At 37.9% G+C, this 23781-nt stretch overlaps 1 long non-coding RNA gene across 1 annotated transcript; it reads right to left on the bottom strand.

Annotated features, from left to right (window-relative positions):
- Window positions 1-856: 856 nt before the first annotated feature.
- On the bottom strand, window positions 857-23425 carry LOC126819156 (uncharacterized). Its single transcript, XR_007679530.2, has 3 exons — window positions 23327-23425; window positions 2257-2448; window positions 857-1024 (listed from the first exon to the last, which is right to left on the bottom strand). It is a non-coding gene; the product is annotated as an uncharacterized LOC126819156 (long non-coding RNA).
- Window positions 23426-23781: the final 356 nt, after the last annotated feature.

Raw genomic sequence — 23781 nt, 5'->3', positions numbered from 1 at the left:
TTTTTTAATGTAATACCTTTCCATGGGTAACTAACTAAAAGAACTACACCTAACAAGTGTAACTGATATTCATGACTACAGAACACCTGAATAGATTTATGGATACACTATACCACTACCAGTGTTATACTGCATTTACACCAAAGGGAGTAACTATTATTGGGGAATAATTCATAGAACAGCGTTTATTGGATTGCAAAAGTGTAATCGATATCCATGAGTACTGAACACCAGGATGGGTGTAATTGTAGCCGCTAAAGGGTGCTTGTAGGCCAGAAGCTCGGTGCGTTGGGGGGGTCCATCAAATGGGGCACAAAACCCGACCAAGCTTTTCTAGAGTAAGATTTTGCGTAAAATACGATGCCGAGTGGTACTCAGTCCGCCGTTGGGGTGTCTTCGAGATGTTCGCGGTCAAAGGTTATCATTTGCACTGAAAGTGAATGCGCAGCCATTCTTGTATCATGAAAACATACTGAAAATGATCGAATGTAATCAACATTTTAATAAAAATGTTAACTTTCTAAATTCACCTTAGTTCTTTGTGACTCTGGAGGCCAAAAGGTCAAATTTTCCGTTTTTGCACTAAGAAGATTTAAAGCAATAAAATGTTAGCGTAAAATATAAAAAAACTAAAGCTAAACCTGTTCTAATTAATAAAAGGAACATTTAAAACTTATCTTTAGGTGGTTTTAGCACCGTACATTTACTTTGGAACGTCGAAAAAGATCTTGCACGTATTAGTTTTATATTATAATGCAAATGACAGATCGAGCCTTTTAAGTACACCAAGGAACAATTTCAACCTGATATAAATGAAGAAAATTAGTTGGTTGATTAATAAAAACATATCGTGCATCAAACTGTGTGTTTGGTTCAGAGCAGCTGTTGATTGTGTAGATATTTAGTTCTGTACTACTTGTATCTTTGTAACACAGCGTTGATGCCGTGAAACCTGCCTGAGTACAGCCACCGCTTGCCGCTAGCATAATCTCAAATCCCCCAATTCTACCAGCCTTGTCTGGACCTAGAAGAAAAAAAAATATAAAAATATGGCTAACACATCTTGGGTCCTACTGATCCCAGGACGTGTCTATTGCACAATAACACCCATCCAAATGCGAAACAGAAGTGTTTATCTCCTAAGTGAACACTTTTTAAACTATTACCGGCATGTACCTAATGCACTCGAAATGAAATGGGGATTAACGTCCTACTGTTCTGCTTTAACTGGGCTAATGAAGACGGACATACGCCATACATTGTACCATGAGGGAAATTTCTTTTATCGAATTCCAACTGCCAAGGAATCTTTTACGTGCAAGCCAGTGCATACACGGGACCTCAGTTTTTCGCAAAACCCGAACGACTAGACAGCTAACCTTCTAAGGCCCTCCGCCACTAACAAGGGGAAATCACGCCGGAATATCCCGATGAACCCAATGCACTCGAGCGTTACATATAATGCGGCGTCTTCGTGCACACGGACAGCTAAACGTCAATGAATGCCAAACCGTACCTCCGATGTAGAAGGGACTGACATTGAATATGCACCGCTCACGTATTTCAACGAACAAAGCTGATTAGAAATAACAATAAATTTAATAATTAAAAAAATGAATGTAAATCAGTTCACATGCATTCATATTACAGGTGCTGTTTGATCCATTTTAGGCTACAAGATTATAGATTTAGCTCATCTAAATCCAATATTCTACTGTCCAAGTCCCCGATCAATAGTTTCGATTGTGCCAAAGACGTTGGCATTTCGCAAAACGAACCCACCTACTTAAATTTCAAATATTATTGTGTGTTTCCGCTCTATGTAAGCCGCGATCATCATTATGATTAGATCCTTTGACTTTATTACATTATGCAAGAGCTTAATCTGCCTATTGCAGGTCTTTCGTTAGGCCTGAAATGTTATCTAAACTATTAATTAGACATTAATTAATTTATCCAGACCATAATCAACTCTTGATGGCATCGCTAGCTTCCGATGTTTATTGGATTAGGTTCCGATTTGCTGTTCGACTTCCATTCAGGATTGAATCATGAAATGGATAATCCAGACTATGGGTTTTTTTTATCTTACCAGAGTGGAGCAATTTGACCGAAATTTTCAGGAAATCCCCTTGACATTATAGAGAGAACCGTCAGCTCTTTATCTAATCTCGCATGATGTATCTTTAATACATTATGAGTTATTAAATGGCGTAAGATTATTAAACTACAACAAACGTCCAGCCAGCTACTTACTATCGAAAACAACGTTATACATAACCAGCCACTCAATGTCATGCACGGCCAGAAGATCCACGCACCACCAGGCGCTGGTATTAGTATGGAACATACTGGAGTATTTAAGTCCATCCACACCGTTGGATGACTGATGAATATCCCATGTTGAACGTTGTGCAGTAGGCTTATGGAAGGCGATATTCTGTTCACCTGTAATGCAAAATTGTTCTATATAAACATAAAATTTACTCATTCCATGGACACAGGGGATCTTACCCCGATTATTACTTTAGCCTTCACTACATACGTAATCGTGCCGACGAAATCCTTTTGCGCAAAATTGAGTAGAATTGGAATCGGGTAGCTTTTTGGGGTACACTCAGGATTCTGCCAAACGCAAAATGAGGCAATTTGTATGTATTACATTTTTGTGAGTCTAGTAGGCACTGATGCAGTGGATTGATGTTCACAAAAACAAAGTTACAGACCATTTGGGACTCAGGGGCCAGAGCAAAGAAAATATAATAAATACATAAGTGAATTTCTGCGAGGGAAATGTTTGCCCGGATAGCCGCACCATGGCCTACACTTATATCCAATTCCAATTGCCAAGGGATCTTCTGCGTGCACACAGGACCTTGGGTTTTCGTCCCATCCAATCGACTAGACAGCTGTACTTAAAATCCCCTCTGTCCTGCACCACTGAAAGGAAAAGCACGCCGGAAAATACCGATGAACTTATTCGGCCAACACCGGGGGAGAACCCGCGACCTCCAGACTAGCGAACCAGTGCCTTAGTCAGTTAGTCACCCTGTGTCCTGAAAGGCGAAAATCTGGCGTGCTGGGTACGTGTAACGTAAAAGTAACCAATTTCGTGCAAGCGATTCACGACCCGCACTTGATGTGCACATGACAAATACACCTGACGAACGTGAAACGCAAGCCAGTAATGCGTATTAATGTTTTGATTCGGGATATCTATTCAAAGGTATTAAACAGTTTTATTTAGTTAAAAAATGGGACCAAAGAAGGGCTCAAGGAGTTAAGTCGACTGCTGCTTCAGAGAGGGAACAGGCAGTGTCGTCAGTAGGTATCCCCAAAGGTGTGCGAGAATGTCAAAGGCATTCACAACAGCACCTGATGTTATCCCACGAAAGCTGTAGGGCTTCCATCAACTAAGTTCGCAAGGGAAAGCGTCATCTGCCAGGGTATGTCCCTGTCATCTCCGGACAATGGTTCTCTGGGGGAACAAGGTGTGTTGAAGTTCCCACATTGGCATCAACACTTGCCCATACGAACTGGCATTGGGCACATACAAGACGCAAGAGTATTATGGAAACGAATCCTTTGTAATTGTCGTACTTTGACCCACTCTTCTTAATACGGATGTGTTTTCCGTCAATTGCTGATACACAATGGTGATAATTCCAGCGAGTAGCAAACTTAGCTGAGACCACGAGCCATATGTCTGCAGTGCAAGGAACGGTAAATAGCTTATCTCTTAAATAGCACGACACACCTCAGGCGTACAACATGAGTACAATTGCAGGATAAAAAGTCTCTATGCTCAGCCGGCGACCGTCCTCGGTGCCGAACATACAAAAGTCTCACGCAAGGGTTTTACTATCCCCCCCCCCCTCCGTAATATGGAAGGTTATCGCTGCCAATATTAAATGCTCTGCTACAACGTCTTTTCTATTGATTGTATGTAAAAAGTACAATGTATAAAGTCCTAATACCGCTAATGATGAAGTCAAAATACCTCTAAGACAAGAGTTAAATGTAAAACGTCAAATGTTAAAGATACATTATGGGAGATTTTTATAGAGAGTTGGACATTCTTGCTATAATAGTTCAAAAGTAGATGATGAAAGAAGAATATATTGAAAAATTCAGTCAAATTGCTTTATTCTGAACATAGTTATCATCGTTGTAATATTTGCCTAGAAATGGTAGCGAATTGTGTCGTCACCTTCGCTGATCGTTTGATTGACAGGCGTTAACTCCACCTACATATCTCGATTATCATGTAAAGTTTTCAATGGCATACGGAAACGCTTTACAGCGGCCCCGCTAAGTACACTCTATCATTTAGCCGCGATCTAACTGACGTATTTTCATCAGGTTACCGCTTATTTGATTTAATGAATTAGTGAAATCCTATTTAAATCCGAGCTGTAGCCGAGCCATCCGTGGGTCTACAGAGTTGATTTTGGTCTTGTTGTTTAAATAAAGATCTAATTTATAATTTCTATAACATCTGAAACCTAAATTAAGACTTGCAATAATCAGATTTAGCTCTTGCATAATGCATGTTTAAGTGTCAAATGACAACTGTTTTGTCGGAAAATGCTTTTTTTTACGTGTCCGCATTGTACATTTCTCTCATTACATTTTACATTCTGCCACATCCCATTTCTCCTTCATGCTTTCTACATAGCATCTTTCGCACAGCATCAAATTTAATATGCAAATTAAGGATATCACGTGACTTATTAAAATATACGCAAACCTGGCACACTATAAGCCAGAACAAGAATATTCAAGACACTCACTATAACAGGAATTCAGCTTAGCACACAATAAGAAATTTACTTACCTTGATACTTTGGATGGTACTTTACCATGATTACGGGCGGGGCGGGGGGACAAATACGAAATTCCAGGTATCATGTTACATATTAGTGAAAAGCACGTTCACTTCTATTTGTAAATATGTAAATCGTCTAATACAACCATTTCGATGCTTTTACCAGTCACAAGTCTGTTTGAACGTTATTACTGACCAAACTCATCAGATACATCATGTTAGTTATGATATCGTTTTTGAAAGGAAAGAGTCCACTGGCAAATCCAGCTGTTTTGTCTATACAATTCCTCCCCTAACTGTCTTGTGGCACCAAAGGGCGAGGTCATTACAGTATTACTTTAGTTTGCACACACAATAAGCACAAATGTGAGAATATATACAAACATAGGTGAGTGTATAGACAAATATAGATAAGTATACATAAAAAGTTTTATAGACAAGAAAATGCAACAGTAAAATTTTAGACAGGTCATTACACACTGAGAAAATAGCAACACGTATGGAATTTGTGGAAATATTACCGCCATATTGGATTTTTAAGTCTTAAATTTAACGTCACCAATGAACTTAGTGACCCCCAAAACAGATTCAAGATGAAGTTTATACAGTAAAAAATAATGATGATTTTTAATGAAATCTAATGGTTTGTTCACATTGAGCCAAGTGGCGTGGTTTTGCTTGTCCAACCTCGGAGGTCCCTCCCACTGCTAAAGACCCCAACACGCTAGCGAATTATTGAGATAAAAAATTGAACCAGGCATTAGTCCTGAAATGACCGAGTTTGTGTCGAGTGTATGTTACACCCCATTTCTCTCTCTCTTTCTCTGTGTGCCTAGATCTACTAGTATTAGATAATGATTTATCATCTTCCTCTTTCCATTTTTTATTTACCTAAGGTAACTTATTGTAGAAGTCTTTTAAAATGAATGCCTTACATTTACTTTTTTATATTTGAACGCTCACAGCTGAAGATGGAAATAGTGATAATGCTATTGTTGAGGAAGTTTTGGTGCAGTGCAATAATGTCAGGTCAAGGCGTCAATCAGCATTCAAACGTTCTTATGCAAAAGATTCTGTGGAAGAAAATTCACCACTGAAGAACAGAGAGCCATCTGCATTCCAGCCTTGTCTTCGTCAGCCTTTTTGTTTATAACTTCTACACAAGTTCTACATTATTTCAACATCTTTTTGTTGATAAGACATTAGCATGTGGAACAATTCGGGAAAGTAGGAAAGGTTTTCCAAAGACAAACCTCAATGGATCTCTAAAAGGGCTGCCATGAGGTTCAATTAGATGGTTACGAGACACTGATCTACTTTGTCAGATGGAAGGATACTCGTGATGTGACGATGTGTTCATCTTTTCACAAAGCCATTGGTATTGATACTGTTTTGAGAAAATCAAACAAAAACTGGTACTTTGGAGCATGTTGAAATTCCTATTCCCCCTGCAGTAAAGGAGTACAATATGTTTATGGGTGGGGTTGATTTGTCCGACCAGTTTATTCAGTATTATCAAGTTTTACGCAAACAACAAAATGGTACAAAATTTTATTTTTTCATTTTATAGATATTGCTATTGCAAATAGTTTTATTCTTTATAAGGAAATGTGTAAAATTTCAAATCAACCAACTTTATCACAGCGTGCGTTTAGACAGTTCCTAGTGTTGGAACTTGTTGGTGATAATATCTCAGAAGCTGTTGTTCCTCGTCCATTGCACTCTGTCCCCAATGGTCACCTCCCTACAGAAATTGCAGAAAATAATGACGAGATTTCAGGGTAGACAAAACTGTTAAATGTGCTGGGAATATCTAAAGAAAGGGTCTAAAACTACATGGAAAAGTTCTTCCTGTGGTGTGTCTGTGTGTACAATTCCCGGGAGAAATAGGCACAATGAAGCTATATCAAATCTAATTTTAAAAAACACAGATCCTATTACGTTTCGTTTTTTTTATAGTTCAAAATAATCATCGACCCACAATTGTAAATATCCTGTATATAATATATATTTTCATAAACTATATTAAATCCCTGCATGTCAATTATTATAGGCAACTTTGTGGCTAACATTTACAAATAAACACACATTATTTCATAATTTTAATTGATCATATTTCATAACTGGGTCTAATCCCAATGCCCTGTGGTTATTAGTCCATTTACAAAATTTTATGATTACCCGGTAAAACAAAAAACAAAAAAAAAAGGATCACCGCTTGTTAATGATTTCCATATTTAATTCACGTTCCGAATGTTCATGTCAATAATATTCCTGATTAAATTACTCTTTTTTGTTTATTCGACAAATACTGAAATCGAAACATTCTTGAAAAGAACAGTTCCGGGTGTCTAAATATCGTTTGTCGTCTTTATAAAAATGTATTTAAAACAAAAAAAAAATCACTCGTCAAAAGAGGCATCGCAGATTGCGTGTATTATTGTGTGTAAATTGTGCAGACCGTGGGAAAAAGTCGTGAAAGTTTCGCGCCAAATTTAACCGTTTTCACTGCATCTGTGTAGCATACAATAACTCATATGGCATGGTATCTTTTACGGTAATAGAATTCAAAGCGTTGATTGGCTGAGGCATGATCGCGAACTACAAAATGACATCAGGAAATAGTAAAGATATTTAAGGGTGAGATTCAAGACCCGTAAAACGAATGCCATTCCTTTTTTTACTGCACCTGTGTTCAAAAGAAATAATCCCACCCAACTCTCTAACCAAATAATTAATACATGTCGAAAACAAAATAACGGACTACGGGCGTATTTATTGTTGTAAACGCCCAAACTCATGGGTCCGAGAGCAATTGTGTATTCATACACAAATTTGAATTGGCGGAAGAGAGCCAATAATATAAAAAAGTCTTGCTGCGACCCCCTTGATTTATCCCGATAAGTGACGTAATTAGCTTCCATGTTTGTATTTCTCGATGTCCAAGTGTGGGTTTACAAGAGAGAACTTTTTTATTCGCTGGGATATTTAGTTGTGCAATGGAATTTATTTAACGGGAGTTGATTTCAAACACACAGGTAAGTTTATAGTAACCAAAGTTAAGTAGTTTGTTCATAATCGAAGAAATCCGTTTATAAAATAGGAAGGTTCATACAGTAGTATTAATTTACAAACTATGAATAATTCTAATAGTATTCCTACTATTGTATTAAGTAATATCAAAGTTTTAGGTATGATATGTCAGATTCTATTGTTATTAAGAATTGTTACACTGTTGATCAAATTCCTGTGACAAAGAGTGATGTCCCTTTAGTTAGTGACATCTCAAAGTATCCACATCTTAAAGATATTGACATCCCAGATTTAAACTGTGGTGTAGGTTTGTTAATAGGTAATAATGTTGTCGAAGCTTATACTCCTCAAGAGTACAGGATACCCGTACCGAAATGAAGATAGTCTTTATACAACTACATGCCATTAACACTTCTGGGAGATAGTGAAAATAGATGATCATTTCATCATATAGATGATCATTTCATCGTCACTTCTGAAAGATAGTCTATATACAACTGCATGTCATTAACACTTCTGGGAGATGGTGAAAATAGATGATCATTTCATCGTCACTTCTAAAAGACTATTAAAAAACGATCATTTCATTCACACTTTCAAAAATTGATGAAATAAAATGTCGCGCAGCAGTGTTAACCCCCGCCCGCTCGCCGCCCGGCTCATTTACAAAAAAGGAATAATGTATATATACCGCCTGAACTGTTTTAAAATCCATATTCATTAGCCTACTCGATTTAAACAAATAAGTGAATGTATTGAAATATGGCGTCTGTCTAAAAATAGGTCATTAGCGGGGTTCGTTCTTCACAGAGTCCAAGTACTAGATACGCAGCTTATTATATATCCCCCCTTTCTGTGTCGGGGAAATGTAATCCTGTATTCATTATTTACACATAATAATTAATCAAATTGGTGGTTATTCACTGTTTCGCTTCGTCTAAAGTCCAGTGGTACGGAACTCGTATTATTTGACGGGGATATGGCCGGGTATTTAAATTAAAAATGTGTGACTTAATACAAAATTCCAGATGTCATATTACGTATCACTGAAAAGCACGTTCTTTGCTCTTTTCAAATATGTAAATTATTTTCTGGCGCATTTTTATTTATTTACTTTGAAAAACAATCAATGTTGGATGGTCTAAAATCTATTACCATGTTTACGGAGAGGTGGTGTGTTGTTGTCCACCAACATGGCGGCGTCCTGTATCTAGGTCATGTATCGGATACCGGTACGCTCTAATAGGCATAGACCATAATCAAAATGGCCGACGAGAATTGAATGTTATGATAGTTGAATTTCATTAGGACCTAATGTGGCTTTGAACACACGGCATGCAAGCATGCCTGCCTTATTTGACATTATACTGCCACCATGGGTCGTAGGCGTTATATAGCGATTAGCGACGATTCCCGAATGATCGAGATTTTCGGTCGGCATTTCTTTTATCAGGCTACCGCTTCAAAATGTACACAAGTGAATGACGAGTCTTATGTAAAACTCATCTTACAAATAAACTTGCTGTTTCTATCAATGATTCAGGTACCTAAATATAATAACAGACCATCATACATGTGTAGGCTACACGGTAAAAGTAAAAGTAAATTTGCTGGAAATTTGGTAATCCTTTAAGATTTGATGTGTTGTGTAGGCTGCACGGTGCCCGTACATATTTAAAATATTTCATTCAAATCGGTATTTTAAAAGACCAAAGCCACCAATAACACTCAATAGGCAAACATGTTTGATATATTCGCCCGAATTATAATTAATCACCAATCCGATCATATCGAGAAGTAACGTAATTGTTTGAAGACATGGTCGCTGCCATGTTTAATTATGCGAGGTCAAAGGTGATGCAATCAACTAGTGAATCGGGTGGGAGTATGCCCACTTATTTGACCGAAGCCGAATGATTCGGCTAGTGTGTCCACAACAGACCTTATGATTTCACGCGCACACATTAAGCACAAGACCATTCAACCCCCACATTGAAAAGAAAAGACGCAAGCAAAGAACTAAATGTTAGCCACCTTGACAGCTGCCATATGACCTATTCTTATATCAAATTACAACTTTTTTTACATGTTGGTTTTGATTTCCTGGTTGTACGTGACAAGGAGTAGGGTCGCCTGTCCAACCTCATGGGTTTCCTCCGGCTCCTCCATTTTCCTCCCACTGCGAAAAACCCCAACGCGAAAGCGAATTATTGAAATAAAATTGAACCATATGTTAGTCCTGACATGACCTAGTTTGTGTCGAGTGGAGGTTAAACCCCATTTCTCTCTCTCTCTCTCTTTTACATGCACACACACACAAGACCTCGGGCTCTTTTACGTGCACACCAATGTCCTAACTACTCCAAACAACTATGGATACTTTCTTGACCGGCCCTACACCACTGACAATGAGAAACCTTTGGTCAGAAAATCCTAATGAACTGTCTAGGCCAACAGCGGGATCCTGGATAGTGGACCTGTTTTAAGCAACTGATATGAAATGAAATGGAGTTTAACGTCCTGCTGTTCTTCTCTGACTGAGCAAATGAAAACAGTAATACGCCATTCAGAGTGCTATAAGGGAAATTTTGCCCTGACACATTGAATTCCAACTACCAAGTGTTCTTTTATGTGCACTCCATTACTTTGTCTCTTACCAGACCTTCCGTCCTGCACTGCTAACAATGGGGAACCACACCAGACAATCCTGATAAACTTGGGATTTCTAAGTTAGCGAGCCAATGTCTTACTCACAGAGCCACTATAGTTAGTAAAACAAATGTCTTACCCACCGAGCCACTGTGGCTCCCCTATATTAGCAAGTGACAAATTGAATGATTGGTTATAATGCCCTGTTTTTCTGCTCCATCTGATGAAACAATTTTGGAGAATGCACAGACAGCGGTGCTATATAAACAGTATGAACGACTAGATGCTGTTTCTTGCCAGGACCTCCGTCTGACACCACGGTCAATGGTCAATTAATCCGAAAATACTGAGTAATTATGTTGACATGCCGGGATCCAACCTGGGATAATTGAAGCATTTATTCTTAACAAAAAAGAATTACTCATGCTCTTATTATCAAAAAACGTTCAAAAAAGACACCCATTACATACGCCATACAGTGTGCAATGAGGCACTAAGGCCTTATCTTATTTCAAAATCCAACTGTCCAACTTTTACATACACGACAATGTGCATGTGTGATCTAGTTTTTTTTGTTGTTGTGCCATCCGCACGACTGTACAACTGTTTCCTCCTGGTCCCCATGGTTTTCTCCCACTGCAAAAGACCCCAACAGCCAAATAATTGAAATAAAATTGATCCATGTGTTAGTCCTGCTATGGCGTAGTTTGTGTAGAGTGAACATTAAACTTCATTTCTCTCTCTTCTTGCCAGGCCCTATGTCCTGCACCACTGGAAGGGGGAACCAAGGCGTAAAATCTAGAAGAGCTTTCCTGGGCAATGACAGGATCGAACACGGGACGACTCGGCTAGTGTGCCAACGTCTCACTCACTGAGGGGGGTCGGATGGCCGAATGGTTAGCACGTGCGCGCTGTATCATAAAGTCTGTCATTTAGTCAACTGGCGTGGTTTCGATTCCCCAGTTGTACGTGACAAGGAGTAGGGTCACCTGTTCAACCACGTGGGTTTTCTCCGGGTCTCCGATTTCCCCCACTGCTTAAGAGCCCTACGTGCATGCACAAATTATTGAAATAAAATTGAACAATATGTTAGTCTCAAAAAGACATTAAGTAGGTCTATATTAAATTTAATTTAATCCAATCGTAGCCTTCGTCTCATGTTATGGCCGCCATCTTTTTCTTTTCGCTAATTTGATTGATACTGATGAAAACAATTTAAGGAAAGTTATTGTAATATTTCTCTAAGTTTTAATTGTTGTAAAGACCAGGGTTTTGTTATAGCTAGCCAATTTAATGATTAGTTACAATTTATCACTAACAAAATGTCTAAGTTGCTGAAAATCGCGTAAAAATAAGTTTAGTGTGATTATGACTCGCACACAATTTGGATTTGGTGTCATGCATTATGCATGGCGTCGAAATGCCAATTTCATTGATTGATGAAGTACACCTAGGGTGACCACCCTTCCTGCATTTTGCAGGACAGTCCCGCAAAATGTTTCCAAGTCCCGCGTCCCGAAACCAGACAAAATTTACCGCAACTGTTCACATGGAAGATTTCTATTACAGTAATATGCGTGAATCTAGTCTCGCGAAAGTCTATTTGAGTATTAGGCTAGTCACAATACTGAAAGATCCACCACAAAATCCTTTAGAAGGCCTTTTGGTAACAACATGTAATTGACCTTTCCCTGTACATCATTTTGAAAATCCACCGAAATCCACCAGCGTGGTTCCCCCTTGTCACTGGTGCAGGACAGAGGGTCTTGGTCAATGTATACTCATTCGGATGAGACGCAAAAGAATCCATGGCCGTTGGAATTCTATATAAGAGTAGGCCGTAACACCGGTCCAGGGCACAATTTCCCTCATAGGACACTATTGCGTATGGCCGTCTTCATTAGCCCAGTCGGGCGTTAAATCCCATTTCAATTACGTTTAACTCAAAGAAATATATATTTTAATGTAATAAACATATAAATTGGAAAATATTGACAAAAATTATCGAATATAATTGATATAACATTGACACCCCACCCCTCTCTTGCACTACAACTACATCCACTATCAGCAGCGCAACAGACAACACCATTCACATTTTATATTTAAAAAATATTGTAAAGACTGCACTGCCAGTATAAATCTCAGTTCAAATCTCAGTTCTCAGACAGTACATCTTTGAAAATCTCCAAATATTAACTTAAAACTTAGAAAACGTGCTTTGTCCTATGCCAGACGTTTTCTATAGAATAAACTACCAAAGTCAATTATTGTCAAAACAATCGAGGGAGAGAGAAAAAGATAAATGGGATTTTACGCCCACTCGACACAAACTATAATTCGCTTGCACACAAGGTCTTTAGCTTTGGGAGGAAACCAGTGGACGAGGTTAGCTGTCGACCCCATTCCTTGTCACGTACAAGCGGGGAATGGAAACCACGCCACTTGACTCAGTGACAGAAGAACTTATGATCTAAAATGCATGCGTTAACCAATGGGCCACCCAACCCCCCTCTTACCCAAAGAATAATAAAATTAAATAAATACTAGTATTAAAATTTGTTACATGGTGAATCACATAAACAAAAAACATTAGCTGACTACTGGGGCATTTGCCGTGACCGAAGACTAATATGTATTTCTATAAAATATAATACAAAAACTACTGGAAGACAAGGGATGTATCGTATTGCTTGTTCCTTTTGATATGTATACTTGGTTTAATGAAGTATCAATTACATTCGCTTTCACTTTGTCGTCTCTGAATTATTAAAATTCAAATATATCTATTGATGTATAACAGAATATGATTGTGTAAAGGTATCTTGTATTATTAATATAGCATGACATGGTGATCAACCAGGGAAAGTTAAAGATGCATTACGTAAGATTTAGATAAAGAGCTGACAGTTCTTGCAATAATAGTTTAAACATACATCATGCAAGAGCTAAATCTGCCTTTTGCAGGTCTTTCTTTCGGCTTGAAATTTAATTAGACATTTACTAACAAAACAAGGTCATAATCAATTCTCGATGACATTGGATACTCGAGATTTCAACTAGATTAGAACAGTTCGTCATTTAAAAATTTAATTTAAAAATGGGAAAGCGAGGCTAAGTCTCGAATATTCCAAAGAGAGAGAGAGAGTCCACTGACACAAACTAGGTCATTTTGGGACAAACACATGATTTTATTTTATTTTAATCCTCCGCTTGCGTGTACGGGTCTTTAGCAGTGGGAGGAAACCAGAAGACCCGGAGAAAACGCACGAGGTTGGACAGGTGACCGCGACCCTACTCCTTGTCCCGTACAACCGGGGAATCGAAACCACAACAGTTGACTCAATGACAGACCTTATGATACAGCCATTAAACCCACCCAGCTCTTAAATTATGCATCTTTAACCAGCATAACATCCTTTATACTAAGTTATTATAACGCCATGATATATATTTACACGCAGCCTTTCAAACAGTTCTGTCGCACAAATTAATAATTTATATATTTTGTTTAAATGAAAGAAAGGTATTATTACAGCTACAAAAGAAATTGTGTTCGTTTTTTTTAAATGCAAGATGATGCTGGAATACGAATACAAAACACGCTGATATGAATACTATATATGACTTGAAATTATATTGTTGCTATGTATTATTATCCTTACGAATACAAACCCAGCTTGTGTGAATATTTCATAGTTTGATTTTCTATTGTTGCTATGACAAAATGTGAAGTGACTATATATCAACATTGTTATGCATACTGCCTCGTTTTTTTTTAAAAAAAAGAAAAAAGATAATGTCCCGCAATATGATCAAGCAAAGGTGGCCACCCTAAGTATACCGAATTATTTATAATTTGGCGGTTTGTCCCAGAAAATTCTTCAGTTTAATTTGAACTAGATCTATGCAGAAAATTGATTTATTCATTTTATTTTCATGGCATATCATTGCCATTGTGATTGTCGAATTGAGGCGCCATGGGTGTTAGGTCTTTAGCTTTGGGAGGAAACCAGTGGACGAGGTTAGCTGTCGACCCCATTCCTTGTCACGTACAAGCGGGGAATGGAAACCACGCCACTTGACTCAGTGACAGAAGAACTTATGATCTAAAATGCATGCGTTAACCAATGGGCCACCCAACCCCCCTCTTACCCAAAGAATAATAAAATTAAATAAATACTAGTATTAAAATTTGTTACATGGTGAATCACATAAACAAAAAACATTAGCTGACTACTGGGGCATTTGCCGTGACCGAAGACTAATATGTATTTCTATAAAATATAATACAAAAACTACTGGAAGACAAGGGATGTATCGTATTGCTTGTTCCTTTTGATATGTATACTTGGTTTAATGAAGTATCAATTACATTCGCTTTCACTTTGTCGTCTCTGAATTATTAAAATTCAAATATATCTATTGATGTATAACAGAATATGATTGTGTAAAGGTATCTTGTATTATTAATATAGCATGACATGGTGATCAACCAGGGAAAGTTAAAGATGCATTACGTAAGATTTAGATAAAGAGCTGACAGTTCTTGCAATAATAGTTTAAACATACATCATGCAAGAGCTAAATCTGCCTTTTGCAGGTCTTTCTTTCGGCTTGAAATTTAATTAGACATTTACTAACAAAACAAGGTCATAATCAATTCTCGATGACATTGGATACTCGAGATTTCAACTAGATTAGAACAGTTCGTCATTTAAAAATTTAATTTAAAAATGGGAAAGCGAGGCTAAGTCTCGAATATTCCAAAGAGAGAGAGAGAGTCCACTGACACAAACTAGGTCATTTTGGGACAAACACATGATTTTATTTTATTTTAATCCTCCGCTTGCGTGTACGGGTCTTTAGCAGTGGGAGGAAACCAGAAGACCCGGAGAAAACGCACGAGGTTGGACAGGTGACCGCGACCCTACTCCTTGTCCCGTACAACCGGGGAATCGAAACCACAACAGTTGACTCAATGACAGACCTTATGATACAGCCATTAAACCCACCCAGCTCTTAAATTATGCATCTTTAACCAGCATAACATCCTTTATACTAAGTTATTATAACGCCATGATATATATTTACACGCAGCCTTTCAAACAGTTCTGTCGCACAAATTAATAATTTATATATTTTGTTTAAATGAAAGAAAGGTATTATTACAGCTACAAAAGAAATTGTGTTCGTTTTTTTTAAATGCAAGATGATGCTGGAATACGAATACAAAACACGCTGATATGAATACTATATATGACTTGAAATTATATTGTTGCTATGTATTATTATCCTTACGAATACAAACCCAGCTTGTGTGAATATTTCATAGTTTGATTTTCTATTGTTGCTATGACAAAATGTGAAGTGACTATATATCAACATTGTTATGCATACTGCCTCGTTTTTTTTAAAAAAAAGAAAAAAGATAATGTCCCGCAATATGATCAAGCAAAGGTGGCCACCCTAAGTATACCGAATTATTTATAATTTGGCGGTTTGTCCCAGAAAATTCTTCAGTTTAATTTGAACTAGATCTATGCAGAAAATTGATTTATTCATTTTATTTTCATGGCATATCATTGCCATTGTGATTGTCGAATTGAGGCGCCATGGGTGTTAGGACGAGTTGACCAATGCCGTGTCAACGACTAACCAGTGTACATGTATTTTGATATTTGTGGACGACATAACTAGACTGTTTGTGTGGACGAGTTAACTGGCATTCATTTTGAATGATTAAAGTTGTTTTCGGTAAATTTAAACTGCAGTACACTGTACCGGTACTTGAAAAAAGGTGAATTTATTTTTTTTCAGAGGTTGTAAATTAATAATCCACCAGCGCCGGTATCTTAAAAATGTGTCTAGACAAGATGGTAAATTGAAGTAAACTTATTCTGTCACCCTACATGTCTGTTATTCCATACATGGGCCGATGATCAGAAATCCGTTAGTTCAATGGTTCTTGAGGTTGATACATGGTTGGGCGGCCTGAGAATCTGAAAGTCAGTTATAGAGATTACCCCTCAGTACTGCTGTCCAATAATCATACTTCCCTAATTCCTTGTAGTTTAAAGCCAGCTAATGGCCCGTAAATTTAAATCTTTCAACCTTTTATTCCGATGGTCCCAATATTGAATAATTTCTCAAGTAGAAATCACATGGAATCCACCCTCGTCACTGTTACAGTTCAGGGTTCGATCCCAGTGTTGCCAAGTAAGTTCCTCAGAATTTCGTGGCATGATTTCTCCTTATCAGATTCAGATAGGAAGAAAACCAGGGTCTCTTGGACATGATGGAGGACACATAAAAGAACCCTTAGCAGTTGGAATTTGTTATAAAAGGCTGCAACTCTGCTGTTCAAACAAAACTTCCCTCAAACCAACAGAAACCCTCATGGTCATAGGCCACTGCTTAGCATATGTTCATCTTCATTCAACCTCATTTCCCTTTTTTTTTCAGAAAAATTCCAATTTTAAAGTAAAGAATTCAAAGACGTGTATGGCATGATGCGAAACACTCATTACCTTATACATGTGTAGGTAATATTTAAATTGAATTTTAGGAAAACTTTCTTCACAGGTCAAAATTTAGCCTAGAACACTGTAAATGATTAGGCTTAGTAAGACGCAGGCACCCTAACCAAGAGGTCTTTGGTTTGCCAAGAAAGTTCGCTTGTCAGCGTGGTGGGACTGGGAGTTCCTGGCAAAGACAGTATCCAGTTCAGAATCAGATGGTACAAAAAACACAAGGTCCAGTGTAAACATTGGTGTAAAAGAATGCTTGACAGAATTCAATATAGTAGGCTTTAGCGGAGTGGTTCCGGGCAAAATTCCCCTTATAGGTCTCTGTATGGCATATATCTGTATTCATTAGTCCGGTGGGTGCATAAAAGTAGACATTAAATTATTATGCTTGGGATTGTTGCTGGAAAATAAAACATGACACATTCCTAACTCAACATTAACTTCTTAGGGCAAGTAGTTCAATGATTTCACTTGCCCAAATGTACAAATTGCATCAATTTTGCTTTGTGGGATAATTAAGTCATATAGGTTGGATTGTTTATGTAGTCTGATAAAAAATCTCCAGTTTAACTTTTAATGTCGCTCCCCGATCCTTTTTATACGCCCACATTTTCATGTGGACGTATATTGTCGTCGTCCCTGTCCGTCCACAATTGCTTGTGAACACTCTACAGGTCACAATTCTTATCCGATTTCAACGAAACTTGAAATATAGGTTTATCTCCCCAAGATCTCGGTTCCTTTCGATATTAGCATTATCGGATCGTAACTTCATGGATTATGGCCCATGATTATACGTAAAATCGCGTTTTTAACTTGTGAACACTGTCGAGGTCACAATTTTTATCCGAATTGGTTTAAACATTAAATGTATGTTTATAACCCAAAGATCTCGGTTCCTTACGATATTTGCGCATATCAGACCGTAACTTCCTGAATTATGGCCCCTGATTGTAAGAAAAATCGCGTTTTTAGCTTGTGTACCCTATAGAGGTCATAATTTTTATCCGATTTAAAAAACCGTATTATTATATCACTGTTACACCCTAAGGTCGGCTGAGTTCGAATTTCGTGAAAATCAGCCCAAATTGACAGACAAAATGGCCGCCATTCGTTCTCAAATAGCGTAAAAATATGGTATATCAAGGTTATGGACACTATAGAGGTCACAATTTTAATACGATTTTGTTGAAACTTGAAATGTAAGTTTATAACCCAAAGATCTTGGTTCCTTGCGACATTCGCACATATCGGACCGTAACTTCCTGAATTATGGCCCCTGATTGTATGAAAAATCGTGTTTTTAGCTTGTGGACCCTATAGAGGTCATAATTTTTTATCCGATTTAAAAAACCGTATTATTATATCACCATTACACCCTAAGGACGACTGAGTTCGAATTTCGTGAAAATCGGCCCAAAACTGACAGATAAAATGGCCGCCCTTCGTTCTCAAATAGCGTAAAAATAGGGTATATCAAAGTTGTGGACCCTATAGAAGTCACAATTTTTATCCGATTTTGTTGGATAGAGAACAAGCTAAGAAGAAAGTGATTTTTCCTACAATCAAGGGCCATAATTCAGGAAATTACAATTCGATATGCGCAAATATCGAAAGGAACCGAGATCTTTGTGTTATAAACTTACATTTCTTTTTAGCTTGTGGACCCCATAGAGGTCACAATTTTTATCCGATTTAAAAAAACGTTTAAATATATCACCTTTACACCCTAAGGATGGTTGGGTTCAAATTTTGTAAAAATCACACCGAAACTGACGGACAAAATGGCCGCCCCTCGTTCACAAATAGTGTCAAAATATTGCGTATCAGGGTTGACCCTCTGGAGGTCACAAGTCTTGACCAATCAAATTGCTTATCGTTCCTCAGCCGAGGCAGAAAATTCTCATCATCGAACTTAGTCAAGGTAATGATATAATGAATCTTTACTCGGTTTCATCACTTTCGCTTAATTATAACCAACACATCGACCAATCAGATTGCTTAGCTCTGCTTACAGTAAGCAGACAATGTTTATCGTCGAACTCTATCAAGGCGGTCACCTAATGAATGCCTACACCAAGTTTGAACATTCTACCTCAATTGGAAAGCGAGTTATTGTGTTCCAAGGTCATGACCAATCAAATTGCTTATCGTTCTGCTTGCCCTGAACAGAAAATGTTCATTATTAAACTTAGTCAAGGAAATGATGTGATAAAACTATACACCAAGTGTCCCCACTCCCACTTAATTAGAACTAAAGTTATCGTGTCCCAAAGCATCAACCAATCAAATTACTTACCTCTGCTTACCCTAAGCAGAAAATTCTCATCTTCGAACTCCTTCAAGGCATTGCCTGTCTACACCAAGTTCTAGCTCAATTAGAAGGAGAGTTATTGTGTTCCAAAGTCTCGGCCAATCAAATTGCTTATCGCTCTGCTTACCCTGGGGGGGTTGGGTCGCCAAATGGTTAGCACGTGCGTGCTGTATCATAAAGCCTGTCATTGAGTCAACTGGCGTGGTTTCAAATCCCCGGTTGTACGTGACAAGGAGTAGGATCGCCTGTCCAACCTCGTGGGTTTTCTCCTGGTCCTCCGGTTTCCTCCCACTGCTAAAGATCCCTACGCGCAAGCGAATTATTGAAATAAAATTAAACCATATGTTAGTCCCGAAATGACCCCGTCTGTGTCGAGTGGACGTTAAACCCCATTTCTCTCTCTCTCTCTCTGCTTACCCTGAGCAGGAAATGCTTATTATCGACCTTAGTCAACTTATTATTGTAATGAAACTACACACCAGGTTTCATCACTCACTTAATTAGAACTAAAGTTATCGTGTCCTAGAGCATCAACCAATCAAATTGCTTATCTCTGCTTACCCTAAGCAGAAAATGCTCATCTTCGAACTGCATCAAGGCATTGACCCAATAACCACCTATCCTAAGTTTGAAAATTCTAGCTCAACTGTTGGCTTGTATTATCTTTAAATCCATTCATTAAATCACAATTGCTACTGTGTGCATACTTCAACTTTCGTTGCTGTATTTTCTCGTAATGTTTATCATCTTTGATGTCTCATAACTTTTTTGAATTTAATGCCACATTTATGAATAATACACAGATTTGTGGCAAACTAGTTGTTTTCTTTGAATCTACCTAAAAACCCTACCAGCTTATAATCCCAGTGAACTGTTTGAGGTCAAATGGAAAAGTTAACCTGATTTTGGGGTCAACGAAATGATCCCTTATAGAAAGCCCTGCCAATGCCCTAATCAGAAACATATAACATATGTTTCTTCTAAGAATTATTTTGTTTACCATTTGCCCAGTAAAGCTCTGAAAATCCAGCTTGCAATTGTGGTCAGTCACCCTTTCGAGGATAGCGAACACTATCTTTTACACTGTCCAAAATTCAATACTTTTCGACGAAATAACATTTCTACATTATCTGATGAATATAAGAACAGCAAAACTCTACTGTACGGGTTGCATGCATTCACAAACGGAATTAATAACCTTATCTTTACAACAGTTCAATCATATTTCAATTTAACTAAACGATTTTAAACTATTATAGTTGTTATTATTAATATTATTATTATTATTACATACTATAATACTTTAGGTGTATTCAACTAAGTAAGGGTTGTATATATTGTATATACTGCTTTCCATTATTAGTATATATTGTATGTACTGCTTTTCATTATTAGTATATAATTTGTATTTTAAATAGGGATAGGGGTCTGACAGGCATTTTGCCTGTTCCCCAATTTCCCATTTATTTATAGTGAAAAAAAAATTGCATTTGAAAATTGATGCTGTGCAGAAAGCGTGAAGGACAAATGAGATGTCACTGATGTGCCAGAGCGCAAATGTGAAATGTAATGTAAGAGATGTAAAATGTAGACACGTCATTTTCTAACAAAACATTTGTCATTAGACACTTAACATTAGAGGTTTTACATTTAACTCTTGCCTTAGAGGTATCTTGACTTTATTAGGACTTTGTACATTGTATTTTTTACATATTATCAATGGAAACGACATTGTCGCAGACCATTTGATATTGGCAGCGATACCCTTCCATATCGTTTCGAGTTAGGCTTTATGTAGCCCTTGCAATCCGATGCGACTGCGTGCAATTTGGTTTGGCGAAAGCAATAGCTGCACAACAAGCGGAATCGTGAACCAATGCGACTGTGAGAAAGCCAATTGCAGATACTTAATGTAGTGGCACAGGTTTTACCTTCCCGCAATCGATTGCAATTAGTGGCATCGACATTTTAAGCGGTTTTGTGACTGAAAGCAACAAGTTTTGAGGGAATTATGTATACTTTATTTTTGATACGAGAAATTAATTAGGATTCGATATTTGTAATAAATAGTAAACGATTAAAGACAACATCGTCTTATGTATGGAATGAATTCTCCTCTGACTTCCAAGAGAGGTAAGTCACGTGACGTAAACATGACCTGGTTTGATCGAATTTTTATAGCAGGACATTCCTTCGCAATTACAGTGTTTGAGAAGGATTTGAAGCAAAATTATGACACATTAATTAGTTTGAATATGTTTTTAGTCCATATATATCACCACAGTTTGTACGCGGGAACCCATCTTTAAAATATGGGTTTATATCCCAAAGATCTCAGTTCCGTTCGATATAGGCATTATCGGGGTGTAACTTCACCAATAATCGCCCCTGATTGTACTAAAAAGCAAGTTGTTTTTTTTAATCTTGTGGACACTCGAGGTCACATTTGGTATCCGATTTTGACGAAACTTGAAATATGTTTACCATCCAAAGGCCTCGATTCCTTTTGATATTCGCGCATATCGGGACGTAACTTCCTAGATTATGACCACTAATCGTACGAGAAATCGTGTTTTAGCTTGTGTTCGTACTAGAAGTTACAATTTTGATCCGATTTTAAAACCGCTCAAATATATGCATACGCGAATGGCCTCAATGACTGTTGCTGAGGGAGGGGGTCAGACCTCGAAATAATTTTGGGTTATTTATAGATGGCGGCGCCAGTCTTCTGCGGGAGACGGAGGAGCGGAGCTTACCATGTAGCCCCGCCCTGCCAACGAAAGATAAATTGGAAAATTTGACGGCCGCAAACGCGTTTGCCAGCTATTCAAGTTTGTGAATACAGCAACTTCAAAGCTTAATTTAGGTGTCAAACCCCAATTCCAATCAAGCAACTAATGTCCACTGGTTAACCACTCATTCAACCACCGCGTTGGGATATAAACATATATGTTTCATCAAAATCGGACCTCTAGAGTATTACATACTTTTGCACTATTTGCGTACAAGGAGCGACCATTTCGTTGTGTAGTTTCGGTCCGATTTTCAATAAAATCAAACTCGACCATCATTAGAATGCAAGAGTAATATACTTAAAACAGTTTTTACAATTGGATAAAAAAAATGAGGCTTCTAGAGTGTCAACAAGCTAAAAACTTCATCAAAATCGGATAAAAATTGTGACTAATAGAGTCTACAACTTCCATAATTTTACACTATTTGTGTACAAGGAGCGAGCGGCCACTTTGTCGGGACAGTTTCCGTCCGATTTTCACGGTATTTGAAATTAGGTAAAAATTGTGACCTCTAGAGGGACCTCGAACTAAAGACGTGATTTTTGGTACAAGCAGGTGCCATAACCCAGGAAGTTACTGCCAGATATGCGCTAATATGGTAAGGAACCAAGACATTTGGGCTATGCCTATAAACATACATTTAATCCAAATCGGATACAAAATTGTGACCTCTATAGAGTGTCAACAAGCCCAAACTGAAATTTCGTACAATCATGGGCCATACTCCGTGAAATAAAGTTACGGAAATGGTGTTTAACATCCCACTGTTTTGCCCCGACTGTGCTAATGAAGACGGGTATACGCTAAACAGTGTGCTATGATGAACATTTTGCCTGGTCAGCGGCGCTACGGCCTACTCTTGGATCAAATTCCGACTGCCAAAGGATCTTTACGTGCACACAGGACCTCGATTTTTCGTCCCATTCGAACAACAAGACAGGTGGCATTGTCAGGCCATCCGTCCTGCACCGGAAAATCTCGATGAACTATGTCGGTCAACACCGAGAGCAAACCCGCGACACCCAGACTAGCATCTTACAAAACTTAGCCTGGGACCGATACAAGCCAATACCGAACGGAGCCGAAATAGTGATGACAAAACTATAAAACCAAAGACAATTCCTGAATAAAGCTATAAATACGGGTCAGCAAGTTGTAGGGGGTGTGTGGAACTTACCAAAATCAGAAGTATATGTTTGGATGCCTTCATCAACATTTGTGGTGTCTGCCGGATGAATAACTCGATCGTAAAGGTAGCAGTGAGCTCTTCCTGGATGGTAGGCGTACGAAACACAGGGGTGGTTTATTCGACATACTAGAGCACACTCTATTGAGCTGCTTGACTCTGACGTGGTAGTTGCAGCAAATTTAACAATCTTATCTGTATAAAGCTGTACGTAGTTTGTTGAAACTATCCGGAAAATACACACTACAAAAATCAAAATCACTACAAGTTTATTCATATTTAACTTTTGTTTTGATCTATGATAGTCCAAGAAACACATGTAATTGTACACTTCATATCTTCATGGTTTAGTCAATGCCTAAGTATGTCTCGCCATGAAACTAGACGCATATCAGATAAACAGTGGTGTGCAAACTAAATTTCATTTATTGTGACACCATGTAACA

This window comes from Patella vulgata, chromosome 4, assembly GCF_932274485.2.
Source record: "Patella vulgata chromosome 4, xgPatVulg1.2, whole genome shotgun sequence".
Classification (NCBI taxonomy): domain Eukaryota; kingdom Metazoa; phylum Mollusca; class Gastropoda; family Patellidae; genus Patella; species Patella vulgata.
Note: the sequence above shows the minus strand (reverse complement) of the source record. Positions and strands in the feature narration are given on the sequence as shown.